The following is a 24,134-nucleotide window of genomic DNA, read 5'->3' on the forward strand; positions in this document are numbered from 1 at the left end:
GCTCCCAAGATATCCCTCCTGAATTTTTATCCACCACACATGGATATGGAACAAGTTGTTGTGCATCTCTGCCCCTCTTACCAGTCTGTATGGATGTGGTGTCTTTAATACCACATCTGTAGTTCTCAGTCTTTCTTTCAACTTGATTTCTGATGGTCTGAGTGACGGTTGTTCTATATTTTAGTTGTAATCTTAATATTGTTGCGCAAGGAGGTGAGTTGTGTTTACCTATGCTGCCATTTTGACTGAAAGTCGTCCTCTTGTTCCCTTTCATTTTCCATCACCCCATGCCTGTGACACCGAGTATGGGATTACTAGGGCTGCTCTGAGTCAGGTTAAAAGATATGCTAAAAATATCTTTTCTTCATTCAGTCTTACTCTTAAAAGATGAAAACAGTAAAAGATTACTGTTTTCATGCATCTCTTCTTATATAATCAAAATTTGTTATTTCTTTTGTGTTTTCTTACTAGTAGCTTTGTTATTATTACACTTTGAAATTTATCTGAAAGCTGTTAGATGGTTCATAGACTACAATTTGCATTTTTTGTGCTTGCCATCTATTCATTATCATTCCTAGTATATTTACAATATAAATATCTTTATCTATTATTTTTTGTCTATCAAGATGATGGTGCATATCATATGTTTTACCTGGTAGTACAAAATTTCTAGTAGTCTTTCTTATCAGCAGCTCTTCCCAGTTCTAAGAAAAATACTGTTGGGAATTTGGTTAACTTGAAGTAACTGGCTGAGCTAAATCAACAAAATCTTTTTCTTTTTTTTAATTAAAAATTTTTTTTACAACAATGTGAGAGAGAAAAATTGATGGGTTGCCTCTTGATTGCACCCTGACCAGGGACTCAACTTGGAACCTAGTCATGTGACCTGACTGGGAATCAAACTGGCAACTTTTTGCTTTGTGGGATGATACCCAACCAACTGATTCACAGTGGTCAGGGCTCAACAAAATCTTATGCATCCACATAAGCATTATGGGGTTACTACATATTGGTTGGATGGATATATTGTATTGCATATTATAACATGTTTTTATACATCTGTTTAATGTATTAAGTTCTGCTATTGTATATTTTGAACTTTTTCTTTCTTGTCTCAGAGGCTATATCCCAAATGAGAAAATTACAATTCTTTGGCTTGCTATTACATGATTGATTTATTAGAGATTATGGGTTTTGGTTATTGGAAAACTTCGTTGGATTTTTTCCCTCTCTTGGAGCTATTTAAAAAATTATTTTGGAAATGGTATTCTTATTCTGTTGAACTTTGATAGTGCTTTACTTTCCTTCCTGTTTTTATGCTTCAATTTAGCTTTTTGCCTTTTGGATATTTAATATTTTCAAATGAAACATAAAATGATAGGTTTTTGTTAAGGACAGGAACTTTAGCAATTATTATTCTCTCTGAAACTCATTCATTGCCAGGAAAATAGGGAAGAGGTCAGAAGACTCATTAATTAGTAGCAAAATCTCATGCAAAGCCTAGATTTCCTGACTTCACTTTGATTTTCCTTTTATAATCTGTCTCAGTGGCTCTGGCTACTATTCTTTAAAGGAAATTTTGAAATGGAAAGAAGATTGGTGTGTTAGAAAACTCTTTTAGAATTTAAAAGTGTGAAAGATTATTAAAAAATATTGAAATAGTTGAAGCATGGCAGTGCTGTTTTATTTCTGTCTTTGTCAAAGTTATTATTCAAAGCACTAAAAATCACATTGTCTTTTACTAATGAAGAAATTAAAACCACAGTGTTCAAATATGAACTTTGATATTCATATTTAACATCTATCTAATAGAATGGTAGAAATCCTGCTGGCCGGCCAATGGTGTAGACTGGAAATATTCTTATGTGCAAGTCTAAAATTCTATTAAAAACCTCGGGACAGCAGTAGTACCTCATCAAAGTAAAATTGCTTCAGTTGGTGACTGTGTGATTGAGATAATGAATGCTTATATGTTATAGTCAGTTGTCAATTTTTCATTCGCACTGTGACAATGTTGGGCATAGCAGGCCATCCTTTCTGTCCCCGTCATCTGTGTAGCTCAGTGCCTGGAATGTAACGGACACAGGAGTTTGATTGCTCTTCAGGTTTTTATTACCTAGGGTTTTTTTTTAACTTCTGCCTTGACCATTATAACTTCCACTTAACCATCTTAGTCCCTAGTCTCTCACCTGCAAGTGTCGAAATGGATAATTAAAGCTTTTTTGCCTTTTTGTATGAAATCTGAAATCTCATAGCTTAGATGAAATTGGCAGCTTTTGGAAAAAGGTTCCTTCATGTTTTTGTGTTTGAAGTTAAACTATATAGTATCAAACTTAGTATTTCTTCCAGGGTTTGCCTTGTGAAGTTGTGTTCCTGGGTAGCAGTTTTCAATAGATGACTTTAAACCTGACCTGAGAGTAATGTATCTACTTCCTTCTATAATATTCTTGTTGCAGTCCATGGACTAATTATATGTGAGGCCCTTTAAGGTTTACTGGACACACTGACCTCTTATCCAAGCAATTAGGGCCTACAAAGATTTTCTGGAAGAATTATAACCCCTGGGCTCTTAAAATGGTGAGTTTTGGCATAAAGTCAACAGGATGAGAGTGCTTTTGGGGGCGGGGGGCGGCGCTTTGTCTTTGGTTTGCAAATAATTTTTTTGAAAGGTTTTACTTATTTATTTTTAGAGAGAGGCAAAGAGAGGCAGAAAGAGAGAGAGAGAAACATCAATGTGTGAGAGTCTCACTTGTCTCCCACCTGAGGACCTGGCCCACAACCCAGTCGTGTGCCCTGACTGGGAACCAAACCTGTGACCTCTGGGTTTGTAGACTGGAACTCAATCCACTGAGGCACACCAGCCAGCGCAAGCTTGCAAATTGCTCAAACCTGAGAAACTCATCAGCATCATAAAAGACAGAACACAATGGAAAAACCTGCCATTTTTGTGTAAATATAGATAATGTGGAACAGTCTTTGCAGCTACTTGTCAGTTTTAGTGAATTAATGACAAAAGTTACACAGACTGTCTCCAGAAAGTTGTTACCTAACATTCCTTTATTTAATAGAGTCAGAGCTTGAAAAACAATCTGAGAAACAAGGCCTCCAGTCCTTAAGATATACCTTATTTTTTTTTTTTTTTTTATTGTTATGCAATTACAGTTGTATGCCTTTTCTCCCCATCCCTCTACCCCACCCCAGGTGAACCCACCTCCCTCCCCCCTCTCCACCCTCCCCCTTGGTTTTGTCCATGTGTCCTTTATAGTAGTTCCTGTAATACCCTCTTCCCACTATCCCCGCCCCCACCCCCCCACCCCCGCCCTGGCTATTGTTAGATTGTTCTTAACTTCAATGTCTCTGGTTATATTTTGTTTGCTTTTTTCTTCTATTGCTTATGTTCCAGTTAAAGGTGAGATCATATGGTACTTGTCCCTCACTTACTGGCTTATTTCACTTAGCATAATGCTCTCCAGTTTCATCCATGCTGTTGCAAAGGGTATAAGCTCCTTCTTTCTCTCTGATATACCTTATTTTTAATAGTGCAACTATTGCCTCTCATTGCATGACAATTTGAGGAAAGGATTTCCTTTGAGATATCTTTAGATCTATTTTAAGGAACAGAGCCCTCAAAAAGACAAGTCCCATCAAAAGTGTCCCCTCCCCTTAAAATCCTTTAAGGTGACCTGAAGTCTCTGGAGTCTCCACAGCAGTCTTTATTCAGTGCCTTTAATTTTTTCTTTAATCTTTTTTCTCCCAGACACCATATTAAAGATGACTTAAAACTTTTGGATACATTTTATTTTCTGTTTAATGACTGTTGTTGCTTTTGTCAACTTTCATTGCAGATAAACAATTTTTGAGCCGTATAATATGTTAAATAGGCTTCTTTGGATCCACCTGGTAATTTAGCCACCATTAATGACATTGTTTAAAGAGAAAATGAATTCAAGATGTAAATCCCTAAATCAAAGTCACATTTTTAATGTATATGTAACACATATGATAGAGAGGATTAACACCCACAATATAGAAATATATCTTACAAATGGATGAGAAATATCATGTGATCCAGTACAAAACAGACAAAGAATTTACTGGTAAATAGTCATGCCAGAGGAAATGAAATCCAAATGGATAATAAGTTGATAAGCATATGTTCTAACCCTGATTAATAGTTTAGAGAGATACAAATTATACAATAAGAAAATACTTTTTATGCATCACCTGGGTCAAAATTTAAAAGAATTGCAATGTTTAGTACCTACCGGGTTGCAGAGAAATGACATTGTCATACATTGCTGGTATAAGCATGAGTGCATATGACCTCTTTGGAAAATAATATGGTAGTAGCTATTAAAATAAAAAATACACATTCCTTTTTTTAAAATTCTTTTTAAAAAATTTTTATTGTTATTCAATTACAGTTGTATGCCTTTTCTCCCCATCCCTCCACCCACCCCAGCTGAACCCACCTCCCTCCCCCCCCCCTTGATTTTGTCCATGTGTCCTTTATAGTAGTTCCTGTAATCCCCTCTCCCCGCTGTCCCCTCCCCACTCCCCCCTGGCTATTGTTAGATTGTTCTTAACTTCCATGTCTCTGGTTATATTTTGTTTGCTTTTTTCTTCTGTTGATTATGTTCCAGTTAAAGGTGAGATCATATGGTATTTGTCCCTCACTGCCTGGCTTATTTTACTTAGCATAATGCTCTCCAGTTCCATCCATGCTGTCTCAAAGGGTATAAGCTCCTTTTTCCTATCTGCTGGGTAGAATTCCACTGTGTAAATGTACCATAGTTTTTGGATCCACTCATTTGCTAATGGGCACTTAGGTTGCTTCTAGTACTTGGCTGTTGTAAATTGTGCTATGAACATTGGGGTGCATAGGTTCTTTTGGATTGGTGTTTCAGGGTTCTTAGGGTATAATCCCAGCAGCGGAATTGCTGGGTCAAAGGGCAGTTCCATTTTTAGTTTTCTGAGGAAATTCCATACTGTTTTCCACAGTGGCCTCACCAGTCTGCATTTCCACCAACAGTGCACTAGGGTTCCCTTTTCTCCGCATCCTCTCCAACATTTGTTTGTGGATTTGTTTATGTTGGCCATTCTGACTGGTGTGAGATGGTACCTCATTGTGGTTTTAATTTGCATGTCTCTGATGGCTAGTGATGCTGAGCATCTTTTCATATGTCTCTGGGCCCTCTGTATGTCTTCCTTGGAGAAGTGTCTGTTCAAGTCCTTTGCCCATTTTTTAAATGGGTTGTTTGTCTTCCTGGAGTGGAGTCGTGTGAGTTCTTTATCTATTTTGGAGATCAGGACCTTGTCTGAGGTATCATTGGCAAATAAGTTTTCCCATACTGTTGATTCTCTTTGTATTTTAATGCTATTTTCTTTAGCCATACAGAAGCTTTTTATTTTGATGAGGTCCCATTTGTTTATTCTTTCCTTTATGTCCCTTGCTTTAGGGGATGTGTCTGTGAGGATGTTGCTGCGTGGAATGTCTGAGATTTTCCTGCCAATGTTTTCCTCTAGGACTTTTATGGTGTTACGACTTATATTTAAGTCTTTTATCCATCTTGAGTTTATTTTTGTGTATGGCATAAATTGGTGATTGAGTTTCATTTTTTTGCACGTAGCTGTCCAGATCTCCCAACACCATGTGTTGAAGAGGCTGTTTTTGCTCCATTTCATGCTCCTGCCTCCTTTGTCAAATATTAATTGAACATAAAGACTTGAGTTTATTTCTGGGCTCTCTGTTCTGTTCCATTGGTCTGTGTGCCTGTTTTTATGCCAGTACCAGGCTGTTTTGATGACAGTGGCCTTGTAATACAGTTTGATATCAGGTATTGTGATCCCTCCTGCTTTGTTCTTCTTTCTCAAAATTGCTGCAGCTATTCGGGGTCGTTTATGGTTCCATATGAATTTCTGAAATGTTTGTTCTATATCTGTGAAATATGTCATGGGTACTCTAATAGGGATTGCATTGAATCTATAAATTGCTTTTGGTAGTATGGCCATTTTGGTGATATTAATTCTTCCAATCCATGAGCATGGTACATGCTTCCATTTGTTTGTGTCTTCCTTAATTTCTTTCTTCAGTGTTGTGAAGTTTTCTGAGAACAGGTCTTTAACCTCCTTGGTTAGGTATATTCCTAAGTACTTTATTTTTCTTGTTGCTATATCAATAGGGATTTTTTTCCTGATTTCTGTTTCTGCAGTTTTGTTGTTGGTGTACAGGAATGCCTTTGATTTCTGAGTATTGACTTTGTATCCAGCTGTTTTGCCAAATTCATTTATTAGGTCAAGTAGTTTTTTGGTGGAGTCCATAGGATTTTCCATGAACACTATCATGTCATCTGCAGACAGTGACAGTTTCATTTCCTCCTTTCCAATTTGGATGCCTTTTATTGCTTTTTCTTGTCTGATTGCTGTGGCTAGGACTTCCACTACTATGTTGAATAGGAGTGGTGAGAGAGGGCATCCTCATCTTGTTCCTGATCTTAGTGGGAAAGCTCTAAGTTTTTGTCCATTGAGTATACACATTCCTTTTGATGTAGGTTTTATCCATAAAGGAAAAATCAGGACATAAAAGAGAATATTTGTTCACAATGTATATTGCAGCATTTTGGTGTTTGGGCAGTGACAAAAACTAGAAGCTGAATGAATCAAGAAGAATGATTCAATAAATTGTTATATACCCATTTGGGAATCTTCTAGAGCTGTTTAAAAAGATTAATTAGATTTATATTTGTGTACCTTGAGGCTGTCCATGTAATGTTTTTAGCAGAAATTGCAGACTACAGAGCTGTGTATAAAGTATGATACCATTTTTGTTAAAATTTTTTTTTGACACACATTTTACAGGTGTTCTATATACATAGAAAAATTGTTGAAGGATATACTCCATGCTCTTAAACTTGGACTTCCTTCTGGGGCTTGGTTTAGGAATGGGATTAAGAATGGGAGGGGTTGCTCTGGATGGTGTGGTTCAGTTGGTTAGAGATTCACCTCATAGACCAAGAGGTCATATGTTCAATTTCTGGTCAGGGCACATAGCTTGGTTCCAGGTTCGATCCCCAGTTGGGGCATGTACGAGAAGGCAGCAGATCAATGTTTCTCTTTCACATTGATGTTTCTTTCTCTCTCTCTCTAGAAGCAATGAAAAAATGTCTCAGGTGAGGATAAACAAACAAACAAAAAGACAATGGGAAAGGTTAAGGGAGATCATTAAAAATTTTTTTAATACATTTTAGATCTTTTCTTTATTATGGATAAGGACATATCAGCCAAATCTAATAAAAATCCCATGTTTAAATTAAAACTTATTAAAGTAAAAATACATTCATTACAAGTTTTAATTGCTTTTTTTTGTGATCTGACTCATAAGAATGGAAAGGTCATGCTTTATGTTTAAAGGATTTGGACTCTTTTGACAGGATTTGAAAATACCTGGTTCTTCTGAGATGTGCTCATAACCAGAGGTCACTCCTTGCTTTCATTTTATGTTTTTGGTTGTCATCATCTTGTCGTGAGTGCTAAGACCAACACTTAACATCTTCAGTAAATTATCATAATTTAGCAACACATTATAGATAAGCACTTTAGGAAGCTTAAGTTGCAAATTGAACTTTGGGTATTAAATTATGATCTAATGATCAGTCAAAATACAGCTACATAATACTGATATTGATCAGTCACCCATTATATTGCTACTTTATCACAGTCCTTTCCTACTTCCAGTATGGCTATTATTACTTTGCAAAATAGTTTTTTTTTTTTAAATATAACTTACATTCCTATTACAAAAATAAAACACAATCAATACAGAAAAGCCATAAAACACTGAAAAACACAAGGGATACAACCCAATAATCCATAAGCCAAATAAGCATAGTTAATATTTTAATGCGTTATTCTAATCTTTTTTTTTACTCTTTTTTATTGTTGTTTAAGTACAATTGTCTCTATTTTCACCCCACCATGCCCCCCATCCCACCCATCCCTGCCTCCCACCCTCAAATCTTTTTAAGCAGTGTGACTAACTGTAAATTACATACAGTAAATTTCATGTATTTAAAATTTAAAGTTTCATAAATTTTGGCATATGCACGTGACCACGAAACATTACTATGATCAAAATACTGACCAAATACTCAGCAGCGCAGCTTGCGGGAGGCGCCAGGCTGGGCAGGTGGTGGGGTGGGCGCAGGGTCCCGCTGTTCCGGTGCAGACTACTGCCCAGAAGAAAAAATTTTGGGTTTTCACAAGCCAAAAATGTACTGAAGTATAGAAGGCTGCTGTATTTGCAGAGCTAAGTTCTCCAGTTCTCGATTCACGGACAGTAAACGCTACGAAGACGACTTCCAGAGCTGTTTCGGGTTGCATGACTCCTGTTTGGGAGACATCTGTAATGCCTGCGTCTTGCTTGTGAAAAGATGGAAGAAATTGCCAGCGGGATCAAAAAAAACCTGGAATCATGTGGTGGATGCAAGGGCAGGACCCAGTCTAAAGACTACGTTGAAACCAAAGAAAGTGAAAACTCTATCTGGAAACAGGATAAAAAGCAACCAGATCAGCACACCGCAGAAGGAATTTAAACGTCACAATTCTGATGCTCACAGTACCACCTCAAGTGCCTCCCTCGCTCAATCTCCTTGTTATAGTAACCAGTCAGATGATGGCTCCGACACAGAGATGGCTTCTGGCTCTAACAGAACGCCTGTTTTCTCCTTTTTAGATCTCACGTACTGGAAAAGACAGAAAATATGATGTGGGATTATCTATAAAGGCCGCTTTGGGGAAGTCCTCATTGGCACACACCTATTCAAACCTTGCTGCAGCAATAAGAAGGCTGCTGCCGAGAAGCCGGAGGAGCAGGGGCCAGAGCCTCTGCCCATCTCCACTCAGGAGTGGTGACTGAGGTTTACGTAGGAGGGGAACAAAAAACAATTTACCTTTTAGGGGGGGAAAACCCCCACAGCAACAAAATGACCCTCCTATTTTTAACTTGGATACCTACTATTCTGCCAAAAGACAATTTCTAGAATAGTTCTGAATGGGTTATTTTTCCTTCATCTTTACAAGTTCCACAAACTATGAAGCCAGTGTCTAGCTAACTAAGAGGAAAAAAAGACATGTACATGATATTTAAGATGCTGAGTATTTCATAGGAAAGCTGAATGCTGCTGTAAAGTGCTCTTTAAGTCTTTTTCTTTTAAATCCCCTTCTAATGAATGAAACTACGGGAATTTCAGGGGACTGAGGTGGGATTTTGGTGTATGATAAACGTCTGTAGTTTTAGTCTTTCTCTATTGAGAAGCAGTGGTGGGGGCATTTTTAAAGATGGCTGACCACTTAGTTTCCTTCATGATAATAAATTTGTCATAACTCAGTAACCTGGACTTGCCCCTAGAGGTAGTTGTTAATAATTTTGAAATATTAAGGTCTGGGCAAGGTTCTGATGATTCAAACCTATACTACTGAATATTAAACAGGACAGACTAGCTCTCTGCACATACCTTGAAGGAGTAATTTTCTAAGTATACAAAGAGGTAACTGGACTGTATATGTTGTATCCTGTGTCACCTCCCTCATGTTGATATTTGATGAAGATTTTAACTTATATGAAACCTTTACAGCAGAATCGGAGCTCCTCGGGGGAGATGTCAAGCCTTCAGGATGAGCAGTCTCACCTGAGTGGTACCAAAGCTTTACCCACGACAGAGAACACACTCTCTTAAAAATGTCACATTATCTGAAAAGTACGATGTGCACGCCTTCAGGATGGCATCAAAATAACAAAGGTTAACGCTTCTTGGGGCACATTTCTTAGAGGGCTTGCCGAGTGTGTAAATAACTGACCTGTTTGTGTTACATGGCTGGTGACTTCACTGAAAATCTACCCGATTCAGTTTTAGCTCTGGATTACTTCGGTTGACCTTTGTGAAGGTTTTTTTCTGTGTAGAGTGTTTGACTTGTTCTAATCTATTAGGGCTTGGGGTTTTTTTCACTATGTTAAAGTGGAATGCTAATACAAGAAAGAGGTGTGTTAATGCTAAGTGGGTTGGTTTTGGTCTGGCTTCTTTTAGTCAAGCTTTCTCAACACCGAGATGTTAGATGTACATTCTGAATGTGAGGTCCTTCAGTTCTAAAACCTTTATTAAAAGCCTGCTACTGGAACCCAAACCAAAGTACTCTCATTGCTTCTTTTCTCAAAGTTCATGGGAAATATTACCAGTTCATACTTTTCCTGACAAGGGAGGATCAGTTTCCTACCTTAGAACGAAATGACTCAATGCTTATTTTTAAAGCTGGATTTAAAAAATTGGATAGTATAAATAATAATAAAGGAGTGAGCCACTTTTTATGGGCACCCTGTAGTTTTATAGTTTTTAATCTAAACTTAAAATTTTACATTCCTTTTGGAGGAAACTACAAGCCACTGTATATACAGACTCCTCAGTGAGTTGGGGCGGCTCGCCCACAGCCTTTAAGGTGTATTGCAAGAGTCTCAGCCATTATCATCTTCCTGAGTTATTTTGAAATGGTTCTCTTTTGTGTACATTTTGGCTACAGTATTGGTGGTAGAATATACTATAATATGGATCATCTCTACTTCTGTATTTATTTATTTATTACTAGACCTCAACCACAGTCGTCTTTTTCCCCTTCCACCTCTCTTTGCCTGTAGGATGTGCTGTATGTAGTCATGTACTTTGTATTAATATATTAGAGATCTACAGGTCTGTTTTGTACTTTTTATACTGTTATAATCAAAACTTTTACTAGGTTATTGAATAAATTTAGTCTTATTAGAAAATAAAAATGACAAAATACTGACCAAATAAATTTACTAACTGCCTTCCCCACCAAGCCCTTTATAATGTCCCTAGTTCCTCTATTCTCTGGGAATCATTGATCTACTTTATAGATGTATTTGGAATTTTTAGAATTTTATATCAATGGAAATATATACCATATAATATATACCATTTTTGTCTACTTTCTAACAGTCAGCATATTTTTTTGAGATTCTTCCATGTTGCATGTCTTAATAGTTCATTCCTTTTTTATTTGATGAGTAGTATTCCGTTACATGGAAATATTGCAATTTGCTTATCCATTCACCTATTTATAGACATTATTGTTACCATTTTGAGGCTCTTGAAATAAAGCTGCTTTGAACATTCATATATAATTCTTTGTATGCACATATGCTTTCTTTTTTGTGTGTTAAATACCTAGTGGTAAAATGGCTCTATCACATGTTGAACTTTTTAAGAAACCACCATTCTGTTTTCCAAAATGGTTGTACCATTTCATATTTCTATCAGCAATAAAAAAAGAGTTTTAGTTTCTCCATATTCTGGCCAGGTCTTGGTGTGATCAGCCTCTTTAATATCCTTCCACACCTTGTTCTTACTGGCTGAGCTGGTGGACAAAGTGCTTTACTTACAATCCTCAAAATAAGCATAACCAGTAAATATTATCACCACGCTTTTGAAAATAAGGAATGTTAGGTTCAGAAGATCCAGAATACTTGTCCAAGGACATTGATAAAGGATAGGATGAGAAATCACAACTTAGCCTGTTTGCCTTCAGAGACTTTTTCTTTCCATACATTATGTTGCCTCTTGGGGTAGTAAAAAAACCTCAGTTCTTTTGAAGGATTTATTATAATAGAATTTGAACTATGCATGATTTTCTGAAGTTTTAATTTATATATATGATAAATCTGAGACTGTGGAGGGAGAAAATGATAATTTATGTACCGTTAGTAGAATTATTGAATATTCCTGGGCAAAAGTAGTACATATTTTTTTGAAATAAGTATTGGCTAGGAATTGAATGAAGAATTTTGTCCAACATGACCCAGATGTTTTATTTTTACATAGAGAAGGAAATCATAGAATATAGGATCAGTTTCTCTGGTATTATTTTGTCATAATTTTGTTATTCTGTGGACTCCTGGAAGGTAGCATGTTGTACCTGAAGACATTGAAGTGGGGGACTTCTTTCATGCACTGGAATGTATTCATAGTAGGCTGTGCGTGGCAGTTTCAGTTTGTTTTGCAGATGTTCATAATGTACAGTCTTACATCTTGTTTCTATTTCTGGAATGCTTTTAAGTATGATTCATGTGTCCTTGAGGCCATACTAAAAGTACAGCTAATTTCAAGCCTTAATGTAAAATACACCACAGATACCACACAGCAGCACATATTACTTTCAGTTGTTTAATGCAATTTCCTGACAAATATTTTCTTGGAAAAAATACACTATACCAAAATATAAATAAGTGAAAATGGGTTTTTTTTGAGAGTGGGTCCTCCGATAACATTATGTAAACAGCAGAATGAATTTGAATTTTTAATAAAAGGAGTTAAACATTTCATTGGTATCTCCAAAATCCAAGAAATATATTAATGGCCAGAAAAGCAAGTCCACTAAATTTGAGGGTTCCCAGTGGGGTCCATATTATAGGGAAAGTCTTGGACCTAAAGGTAGAGCCTATTAAAAAGATTTTAGAGGGGCAATAGGACATATGACTGGAATGCAAGCTTTGGACTCAAACAGTGTAGGTCTATATCTTAGTTTATGCACTTATCACCTGTGGACAGGGTAATGAGTATTTAATAAATGCTTATGTGGTATTACTATTAATGGATACTTCTATATGCCTAATTTAACCCTCATAACAACTTTATAACTAAGTATATTTATCATTTCTACTATATAGTTGGAGAAACTGAGCACAGAGGGTTTAAATAACTGATTTAACATCACATAGCTAGTAAACAGCAGAATTGGGATTTGAGCAGTTTAGCTCAAGGCTGTGTCTTTACACACTATAGTCTGCCACTTTTCAGGGTTGTTGTGGGATCTAGGTAAGATACTGCACAAAAAATCATTTGTATTTTTACTTGGCACTTGACAGGAATGCAATAAATTATGACCATTCTGATCACTATTATTGAGGGGAGGAGAAAGAAGGGAAAAGAAGAGGTCTTTGTAAAGATACAGCGTAGACTACAATGCCAGCCACAGGATTCAGAAGCTGCTTATACATACTGAGTAAGTTATGTGGAATTGAAATGTAGTGGTGATGAGAGTCTTAGATATCCTGACATCTAGAAGCTCAATATAAAGGTAGAACATATTCACTACTGACTTGCCTTCCTGACAATTTCAGCTTTCGAAAGATGGGGAAACTGAGAGAAACTCTTTCTCTGGGCTCAGTTGTGAATTAAAAATAACTCGTTAGTGGTGTGCAAGCAACATAAACCTTGATAAAACAAATGACACAGACACGCTACTTCTCAACAGGATGCCATTGACACATTAGGCAGATGGGACTGTCTTGAGCATTGTATTTAGCATTTCTAAATGTCAGTGGTGTACTGAATTATACCTATCCCCCAAAGCTTTGCAACAACTAAAAGTTCACCCAGATGTTTCCAGATGCCTTCTGGCAGGCATAGAAAAAGTGAGTAGTGGAGGTACCACTACTAATTGAGAACCACTATTGGCAAGAATAAAGGAAGGGATTGCTGAGAATTGTCAGCTGTGCCTTAGGCCAGTGGTTCTCAACACACAGGAGGATCATGCTAAGTAGAAGGCACTCCCACGAGTATCCTTAGGAATATACACAATTCCCAGGTTTCCAGCTTTAAGTAACTCTGTGCCTTTCTCTCTTACTTAAGAAAGTATCTTGGTGTACAAACCAAACTGTGATTATAGGTATAACTCTGATTGTCCTTCAGTTTGCTAATAAAAAAGGTAAATTTTCTTTTTTAAAAACATATTTTATTGGACTTCCAGCCAAGATGGAGGCGTCGGTAGACACACTGTGCCTCCTCGCACAACCAAAAGGACAACAACAAATTTAAAAACAAAAAACAACCAGAACTGACAGAAAATCAAACTGTATGGAACTTGGAAAACCAAGGAGTTAAAGAAGCATTAATCCAACCGCTATGAAGGACAGATATGGACAGACAGAGATGGACAGGCAGAGAGGACTTGTGGCAAGGCAGTGATTTGCAGACTGGTTGGTCCCACATTCGAGTGAAGATAAACCGGGAGGAACAACTAGGGAGCAAGACAGACCGAGCAGCCCAAGGTTCCAGCATGGGGAAATAAAGCCTCAAACCTCTTATTGAAAACACCTGTGGGGGTTGAGGCAGTGGGAGAAACTCCCAGCCTCACAGGAGAGTTCACTGGAGAGACTAACAGGGTCCTAGAACATACAGAAACCAACCCACTTGGGAATCAGCACCAGAGGGGCCCAATTTGATTGTGGGTAGCAGGGGAAGTTACTGAAAACTGTCTGAGAGCCCAGGAAGCGGCATTGCTCTCACTCAGACCCCTCCCCACATACAGCATCACAACACAGTGATGTGGGCTGCCCCACCCTGGTGAATACCTATGTCTCCACCCCTTACTACATAACAGCCACAGCAAGACAAAAAAAATATCTCAAATGAAAGAACAGATCAAAGGTCCAGAAAAAATACAACTAAGTGGTGAGGAGATAGCCAACCTATCAGATACACAGTTCAAAACACTGGCAATCAGGATGCTCACAGAATTGGTTGAATATGGTCTCAAATTAGAGAAAAAAAATGAAGGCTATGCTAAGTGAAATAAAGGAAAATGTGCAGGGAACCAACAGTGAAGGGAAAGAAACCGGGACTCTAATCAATGGTGTGGACCAGGTGGAAGAAAGAAACATTCAATCAGAATAGAATGAAGGAACAAGAATTCAAAAAAATGAGGACAGGCTTAGGAACCTCCAGGACAACTTTAAATATTCAAACATCTGAATCGTAGGGTTGCCACAAAGAGAAGAGGAAGAGCAAGAAGTTGAAAACTTACTTGAAAAAATAATGAAGGAGAACTTCCCCAATCTGACAAAGGAAATAGACTTCCACGAAGTCCAGGAAGCTCAGAGAGTCCCAAAGAAGTTGGACCCAAGGAGGAACACACCAAGGCACACCATAATTACATTACCCAAGATTAAAGATAAGGAGAGAATCTTAAAAGCAGCAAGAGAAAAGGACAGTTACTTACGAAGGAGTTCCTCCAAGACTATCAGCTGATTTCTTAAAAGAAACCTTTCGGGCAAAAAGGGGCTGGAAAGAAGTATGCCAAGTCATGAAAGGCAAGGACCTACATCCAAGATTGCTCTATCCAGCAAAGCTTTCATTTAGAATGGAGGGGCAGATAAAGTGCTTCTCAGATAAGTTGAGTTAAAGGAGTTCCTCATCACCAAGCCCGTATTATATGAAATGTTAAAGGAACTAATCTAAGAAAAAGACTAAAAATATGACCAGTAAAATGACAACAAACTCACAACTATCAACAACCAAACCTAAAAAAACAAAAACAAAAGCAAACTAAGCAAATAACTAGAACAGAAACAGGTTCACAGAACTACAGATGACATGGTGGGTTATCACTAGGGAGGGGAAGGGGGGAGAATGGGGGAAAAAGTACAGGGAATAAATAGCATAAATGGTAGGTACAAAATAGACAGGGGAAGGTTAAGAATAGTACAGGAAATGGAGAAGCCAAAGATCTTATATGTATGACCCATGGACATGAACTAAAGGGAGGGGAATAATTTTATTGATAGAAAAGTTGGAACTTTTAAATTCTTACTTTGTTTCATTCTTAAACAGCAAACAGATTGATTTACTTGAAGTAAGAAAGAGTAGGCTGTATAATCACAAAGATGGATTTAAGCCTGAAGTAGCAAATAGTTTTGTGAGCATTCGGTAGTTATGAGGTTGACTCTCTGGGCTCAGATGAATTGTATCGTAGTATCATGAAACTCCTGAATAGATTCTCAAAGGTATAGGCCTTAGAGCAATGCTTCTCAAGACCTGTTTTTCATTATTGCTCTACGAAGGATGTTTTTCCTCCAATTGTCTCTCCCAATTCCATGAAATTTCAATACCACATATATACTGCATAATCTGTTTATGCACGATAGCCCTTTAGGGGGATGACAGACCACTGTAATATCTAAGAGTGTTTCTCAATCCCCCCACTAGGAACCAATGTTTGCCCCCTTAGGGGTGGTATTCCCCTATGGTGTTGTGCATGTCCTAGAGGACTCACAGAGGAAGGAGAGAAGCAAGCGTTCCCACTGTAGTGATGCTCTAATCAACTGAGCTATCCTGCCAGGGCCAGAAATTTATTTTTATTTTTCCCAGTGATTAGATGTTAGGTTTTTGGGGGAAGTGGGAGGAACTACCCTAGCAATATGGTGTTGTCAGAGTTGAGGAAAAGCACTTTAGTCCATTGCTAAGTGTTCTCAGGTTGAGCTTTGAACTCTTTCATGACCTCACTGTATAATTAAACAAAGTTTTAAAAGTATGGAATATTCAATAAATATAAATATATATATTTGTATGCATATGTGCTTATGGATAAAATGCAATATAATAGTAAAGCAAACACTGTAGCCCACACTCAGGTTAAGAGTTAAAATATTAGCAATACATATTTAGAGAAGATGGCGGCAACATAGGTGGGAGCGGAGTCCACTTCCCTTCAACGCCAGGGAAATACCTAGCTGATCTGAGGAGCAGAGCGAACAGCCAACAGTATTCCAGCATATACGAAGATCAGAGACCAAAGATAGAGGACATTGAAAGATCTGACGGTAAGAAGAGTGCTCAAGGACAATAAGGTCCCCGGGACCCGGGAACGCGCGGTACAAGGGCGGCAGAAGCGCCAGCCCTGGCGCAGGGGCTGCTGCAGGAGTCTTGGGAGAGGGCCAGGCTGAGCTGTGAGCAGCCAGGTGCTTGATTGGACCAGGGGGGCTTGAAAAAGAGGAATTTCTCAAAAAGAAAAAGAAAATAGAGACACTCAGGGGCTAGTTAGAGAACTCTCGGTAGTAGCCGAGGCCCCTGGTGCCCCTCCCCCCTCCGCCCCTGGACTGCGAGCGCGGGATAAGCAGCACTGGAGTCACGGCGCTCACCTGAGGTCCGGTAGCGCGCGCGCAGGTTAGCGAACGGGGCCCACACCTGAAACCTCCGAGATCATTTGGAGCAGAGGCTAGCTGCTCCACCCACAGGCCCAAAACCTCGGAACCGAGTGCCGCATGATTCAGTCCCAGGGCGGCCCCGCCCGCCCGAGAGACTCAAGCCCTGGGCGGCTGGATCGGCCCCCCAAGCACAGAGCCTCTGGCTCGGCGGGTTGCGGGCTCACCAAGCGCAGGGCTGGCTGGATGCGCGTTTTCCAAGCACAAAGCTGCTGGTGAGTGTCCTAACCCCAAGGCGGCTGAATCGGCCGCCTGTGCGCAAGCGGCCCAAGCCCAGGCTGCTCGATCGGCCGGCTGCGCCCTCAGAGCACAAAGCAGCTTGAGAACGTCCCAAGCCAAAGCGGCTGGAGCCGCCGCTTGGGTGTCCCAAGAACAAAGCTGCTGGATTGGCTGATCAATGGCCTGATTGCCTGCCAGGGACCACACCTACAACGCCTACCTAACACTTGCCCACCCCGCAGGGCCTACTAGCTCTCTAGGATAAAGGCAGAACACCCAGCAGAGGGGAGCTGCAGTGATAGGAGAGTCTGCAGGCTAAACAACAGCGAAAAGTGTGACCCAAAAAGGGAGAAAAGTGAAACCAATCCTTCCAACCACCCCCTCCCGTTTCACAGACAGGAAGACCAGCAGAACTAATCTGACCGGTTTAAAGCCAGCAGATTTTTTTTTTCTTTTTTTTTTTTTTTCCTTTCCCCCTGAATTCCTTCTTCCTCTCTCTTTTTTTTTTCATTCCTTCTTCCTCCCATCCTTTACCATTTTTATGTCTTCTTCCTGCCTTCTTTTATCTATTTCTATGTTTTAATTTTTGTTAAAATTCCTTCTTATCTTGCCTCCGATCTTTCTTTATTCCTTCTTCCCTCCTTCCTTCCTTTCCTCCTTTTCTATTCCTTTTTCCCTCCTTCCCATCTTTGTTTTGTTTTTGTTTTTTTTTTGTTTGTTTTGTTTGTTCTGTTTTGTTTTGTTTTTCTTTTCTTTCTCCCCCCGTTCTCTTTTTTCCACAGGTGAGACAACAAAACCTGGAGTGCTGAAAAGACTAGAGTTAGACTGTGTTAAACACATAAACGTCAGCTCAAGACCAGTGAGCACAGGAGATTAAGGAGACAGCACCACCGAATCCCATTGGCATTCTACCATAGAAGTTCATATCATAAACCCAGGGAGTCAGAACAGAGCAATTTAAGAAGCAGAGGCCAACAAGAAGAGCCTCACAAACAATGGGAAGACAAAGAAACAATTCCCAAATGAAAGGAAAGGAGGAAGTCTCAGAAAGAATACTAACCGAAAAAGAGGCAAGTCAACTATCAGATACTGAGTTCAAAGCAATGGTCATCAGGAAGCTCACTGAGCTCTCTGAGCTCAAAGAGAACTACCAGAAACTACAAGGAAACTACAATGAACTCACTGCAAACTATATCAACATGAAAAAGGAAATAGAAAATATCAACAAGAGCCAAGAGGAAATGAAGAATACAATTTCTGAATTGAAGAACACAGTAGAAGGAATTAAAAAGCAGACTTGATGAAGCAGAGGATTGGATCAGCGAGCTGGAGGACAAAGTAGAAAAAAACACCCAGAAAGAGCAAGAAAAGGAAAGAGGCTCAGAAAGAATGAAGAGGCAATAAGGGAAATGCAGGACAACATGAAACGTAACAATATCCGTATAATAGGAATACCAGAAGGAGAAGAAGAAGAGCAAGGGATAGAAAACCTGTTTGAAAAAGTAATGATGGAAAATTTCCCTAATCTGAGGAGAGAAAAAGTCACCCAAATCCAGGAATCACAGAGAGTCCCAAGCAAGAGGAACCCAAAGAGACCCACTGCAAGACACATCATAATTAAAATGGCAAATTTCCAAGACAAAGAGAGGATCTTAAAGGCAGCAAGGGAGAAAAAGGAAGTAACATACAAGGGAGCCCCAATAAGGTTAGCAACTGACTTCTCAATGGAAACGCTCCAAGCCAGAAGACAATGGCAAAAAATATTCCAAGTAATGAGAACCAGAGGCCTGCAACCAAGACTACTTTACCCAGCAAGGCTCTCAATCAAGATAGAAGGCCAAATAAAGAGTTTCCCAGACAAAAGAAGTCTAAAAGAATACACTTCCACCAAACCAGCTCTGCAAGAGATGCTAAAGGGACTGCTTTAAGGAAAGGAAGGAAAAGAGAAAGACAGAGGAACACAGGTAGGAAAAAATGGCAATGAATAACTACCTATCGATTATAACCTTAAACGTAAATGGATTAAATGCTCCAATGAAAAGACATAGAACAGCTGAATGGATAAGAAAACATGACCCACACATATGCTGCCTACAAGAGACCCATCTCAGGACAAAAGACTTACACAGACTGAAAGTGAAGGGTGGGAAACAAATTTTCCAAGCAAACGGACAGGAAAAAAAAGCAGGGGTAGCAATACTCATATCAGACAAAATAGACTTCCAAAGAAGGGCCATAAAGAGAGACCCAGAAGGTCACTTCATAATACTCAAAGGAAGAATCCACCAAGAAGACATAAACATTGTAAATATATATGCACCCAACATAGGAGCACCCAAATACATAAAGAAAATATTGGAGGATTTCAAGAAAGATATTGACAGCAACACAATTATAGTAGGGGATTTTAACACCCCACTATCAAAAATGGACAGGTCTTCCAAACAAAAGATCAACAAAGATATTGTGTCACTTAACAATAGCGTAGAGGAAATGGACTTAACTTATATATACAGAGCTTTTCATCCCAAAGAAGCAAAATACACATTCTTTTCAAGTGTACATGGAACTGTTTCAAAGATAGACCACATGATAGGACACAAAGCAAGCCTAACAAATTCAAGAAAATTGAAATCATATCAAGCATCTTCTCTGACCACAAGGGTCTGAAACTAGAAACCAACCCCAAGGGTAAAAACCGAAAACACTCAAAATCATGGAGACAGACTAGCATGCTATTAAACAATGAATGGGTCAAGAACGAGATTAGGGAATAAATCAAAAACTTCCTGGAAACAAATGAAAACGAACTGACAACAACCCAAAACCTATGGGACACAGCAAAGGCAGTCCTGAGAGGGAAGTTCATAGCAATAAAGGCCTACCTTAAGAAGTTAGAAACAGTTCAAACAAACAACCTAACCCTATGCCTACAAGAACTGGAGGAACAACAACAAAGACAGCCCAGAGCAAGCAGAAGGAAGGAAATAACCAAGATCAGAGCAGAACTAAATGACATAGAGACTAAAAGCACAATTGTAAGGATCAATGAATCCAGGAGCTGGTTCTTTGAAAAGATAAACAAAATCGACAAGCCTTTAAGTAGGCTCATCAAGAAGAAAAGAGAGAGGATCCAAATAAACAGAATTAGAAATGAAAGTGGAGAGATTACAACTGATACCACAGAAATACAAAGGATTGTAAGAAATTACTATGAAGAACTGTATGCTAAGAAATTTGAAAACCTAGATGAAATGGACACATTTCTAGAAAAATATAATCTTCCAAAACTGAATGAAGAAGAAGCAGAAAACCTGAACAGACCAATATCAGCAAAGGAAATTGAAGCAGTCATCAAGAAACTCCCATCACACAAAAGCCCTGGACCAGATGGTTTCACAGGAGAATTCTACAAAGCATTTAAGGAAGAGCTAACCCCTATCCTTCACAGACTATTCGAAAAAATCCAAACTGATGGAAGACTCCCAAACTCTTTTTATGAAGCCAACATCATCCTAATCCCAAAACCAGATAAAGACACAACGAAGAAAGAAAACTTCAGGCCAATATCGCTGATGAACATAGACGCTAAAATTCTCAACAAAATATTAGCAAACCGCATCCAGCAATATATTAAAAAGATCATCCACCATGACCAAGTGGGATTCATCCCAGGGTTGCAAGGATGGTACAATATTCGCAAATCAATAAACATAATACATCACATCAACAACAGCAAAGACAAAAATCACATGATCATATCAATAGATGCGGAAAAAGCATTCGATAAGATACAGCACCCATTTCTGATAAAAACACTCTGCAAAGTGGGAATAAAGGGAGCAGTCCTCAACATAATTAAGGCCATATATGAGAGACCTACAGCCAACATCACACTCAATGGACAAAAACTTAGAGCTTTCCCACTAAGATCGGGAACAAGACAAGGATGCCCTCTCTCACCACTCCTATTCAACATAGTAGTGGAAGTCCTAGCCACAGTAATCAGACAAGAAAAAGCAATAAAAGGCATCCAAATTGGAAAGGAGGAAATGAAACTGTCACTGTTTGCAGACGACAAGATAGTGTACATGGAAAACCCTATAGACTCCACTCAAAAACTACTCGACCTAATAAATGAATTTGGAAAAATAGCTGGATACAGAGTCAATACTCAGAAATCGAAGGCATTCCTGTACACCAGCAACAAAACTGCAGAAACAGAAATCAGGAATAAAATCCCTATTGATATAGCAACAAGAAAAATAAAATACCTAAGAATAAACCTAACCAAGGAGGTAAAAGACCTGTACTCAGAAAACTACACAACACTGAAGAAAGAAATTAAGGAAGATACAAACAAATGGAAGCATGTACCATGTTCATGGATTGGAAGAATTAACATCATCAAAATGGCCATACTACCCAAAGCAATTTATAGAGTCAATGCAATCCCTATTAGAGTACCCATGACATATTTCACAGATATAGAACAAACATTGCAGAAATTCATATGGAACCATAAACGACCCCGAATAGCTGCAGCAATTTTGAGAAAGAAGAACAAAGCAGGAGGGATCACAATACCTGATATCAAACTGTATTACAAGGCCACTGTAATCACAACAGCCTGGTACTGGCATAAAAACAGGCACACAGACCAATGGAACAGAATAGAGAGCCCAGAAATAAACTCAAGTCTATACGATCAATTAATATTTGACAAAGGAGGCAGGAGCATAAAACGGAGCAAAAACAGCCTCTTCATGTTGGGAGACCTGGACAGCTACGTGCAAAAAAATGAAACTCGATCACCAACTTACACCATACACAAAAATAAACTCAAGATGGATAAAAGACTTAAATATAACTCATAACACCATAAAGGCCCTAGAGGAAAACACTGGCAGGAAAATCTCAGACATTCCACGCAGCAACATCCTCACAGACATGTCCCCTAAAGCAAGGGGCATAAAGGAAAGAATAAACAAATGGGACCTCATCAAAATAAAGAGCTTCTGCATGGTGAAAGAAAACAGCACCAAATTAGAAAGAGAACCAACAGTATGGGAAACATATTTGCTAATGATACCTCAGACAAGGGCCTGATCTCCAAAATAGATAAGGAACTCACAGGACTCCACTCCAGGAAGACAAACAACCCAATTAAGAAATGGGCAAAGGACTTGAACAGACATTTCTCCAAGGAAGACATACAGAGGGCCCAGAGACATATGAAAAGATGCTCAGCATCACTAGCCATCAGAGAGATGCAAATTAAAACCACAATGAGGTACCATCTCACACCAGTCAGAATGGCCAACATAAACAAATCCACAAACAAATGTTGGAAAGGATGTGGAGAAAAGGGAACCCTCGTGCACTGTTGGTGGAAATGCAGACTGGTGAGGCCACTGTGGAAAACAGTATGGAATTTCCTCAGAAAACTAAAAATGGAACTCCCCTTTGACCCAGTAATTCCGCTGCTGGGATTATACCCTAAGAACACTGAAACACCAATCCAAAAGAATCTGTGCACCCCAATGTTCATAGCAGCACAATTTACAATAGCCAAGTACTGGAAGCAACCGAAGTGCCCATCAGTAAACGAGTGGATCCAAAAACTATGGTATATTTACACAATGGAATTGTACGCAGCAGAGAGAAAGAAGGAGCTTATACCCTTTGCAACAGCATGGATGAAACTGGAGAGCATTATGCTAAGTGAAATAAGCCAGGAAGTGAGGGACAAATACCATATGATCTCACCTTTAACTGGAACATAAGCAATAGAAGAAAAAAGCAAACAAATATAACCAGAGACATTGAAGTTAAGAACAATCTAACAATAGCCAGGGCGGGGGTGGGGGGTGGGGGCGGGGACAGTGGGTAGAGGGGATTACAGGAACTACTATAAAGGACACAGGGACAAAACCAAGGGGGAGGGTGGAGGTGGGGGAGGGAGGTGGGTTCAGCTGGGGTGGGTGGAGGGATGGGGAGAAAAGGCATACAACTGTAATTGAATAACAATTAAAAAAAATATATTAGCAATACCATTGAAACTGTGAGAATCTGATTCCATGCCCAGGTGTCCTTATAGTGAATTTATCATTCTCTTGCATTTTTGTTTTTTTCAACCACTGTTTTATTACATATGTATATATTTCTAATGAATTCAATTTGCTAGTTTATTGAGTTTTATCAAAATAGTTTCAAATGTGATTCATTCTGAGATTTTATTTTTGCCCTTAATATTATGCCTTTTAATAGTTAAACATTTTGTTGAAAGTAGTGGAAGTTCATTTTTTGTCACTATATAATATTCCTTGTGTGTCTTTTATCCATCTCCTGTCTCCAGTTTTATTCTGTACAACACTGCTATGAGAATTCTATATGTTACCTGATGTACAAGGTCAAGAGTTTTTCTTATGTATGTAGGAATGCACTTGCTTGGTCACTGGGTCATTTACAAATGAGTAAACAAAAATTAATTGTAATAACTCAACTATTTTAGAAAATGTTTAGGTAGAAGATGAGCACATAGATTGGTGACTTAAAGTAGACTTATAAGGGCATTTTATGGAGCAGTTTTCTATTTCCCAAAGAGTTGGTGTAGATGAATAGACAAATTCTAAAGAAGGCATTTAAGTCTTCATTAAACTTTTTAATTGTGAAGTGTTGTCAGGTTGATCTTCGAACTCTTTCGTGACCTCACTGTGTAATTAAAGTTTTAAACGTATGGAATATTCAATAAATATAAATATATATATATATATATATATCTGTATGTTTGTGTGTTTATGGATAAAATGCAAAAGTCTTACAATGCATTGCCAACTTGAGTTATAATATAGTTTTATTACATTTT

At 38.6% G+C, this 24,134-nt stretch overlaps 1 protein-coding gene and 1 pseudogene across 1 annotated transcript in view; both read left to right on the top strand.

Annotated features, from left to right (window-relative positions):
- VWA8 (von Willebrand factor A domain containing 8) overlaps positions 1-24,134 on the top strand; it is a 388,865-nt gene that overhangs the window by 26,147 nt on the left and 338,584 nt on the right. The gene's annotated exons all lie outside the window — the stretch shown is intronic.
- Positions 7,161-10,158, top strand: LOC112313488 (SIN3-HDAC complex-associated factor pseudogene; annotated as a pseudogene).

This window comes from Desmodus rotundus, chromosome 13 (genome assembly GCF_022682495.2).
Source record: "Desmodus rotundus isolate HL8 chromosome 13, HLdesRot8A.1, whole genome shotgun sequence".
Taxonomy (NCBI): Eukaryota; Metazoa; Chordata; class Mammalia; order Chiroptera; family Phyllostomidae; genus Desmodus; species Desmodus rotundus.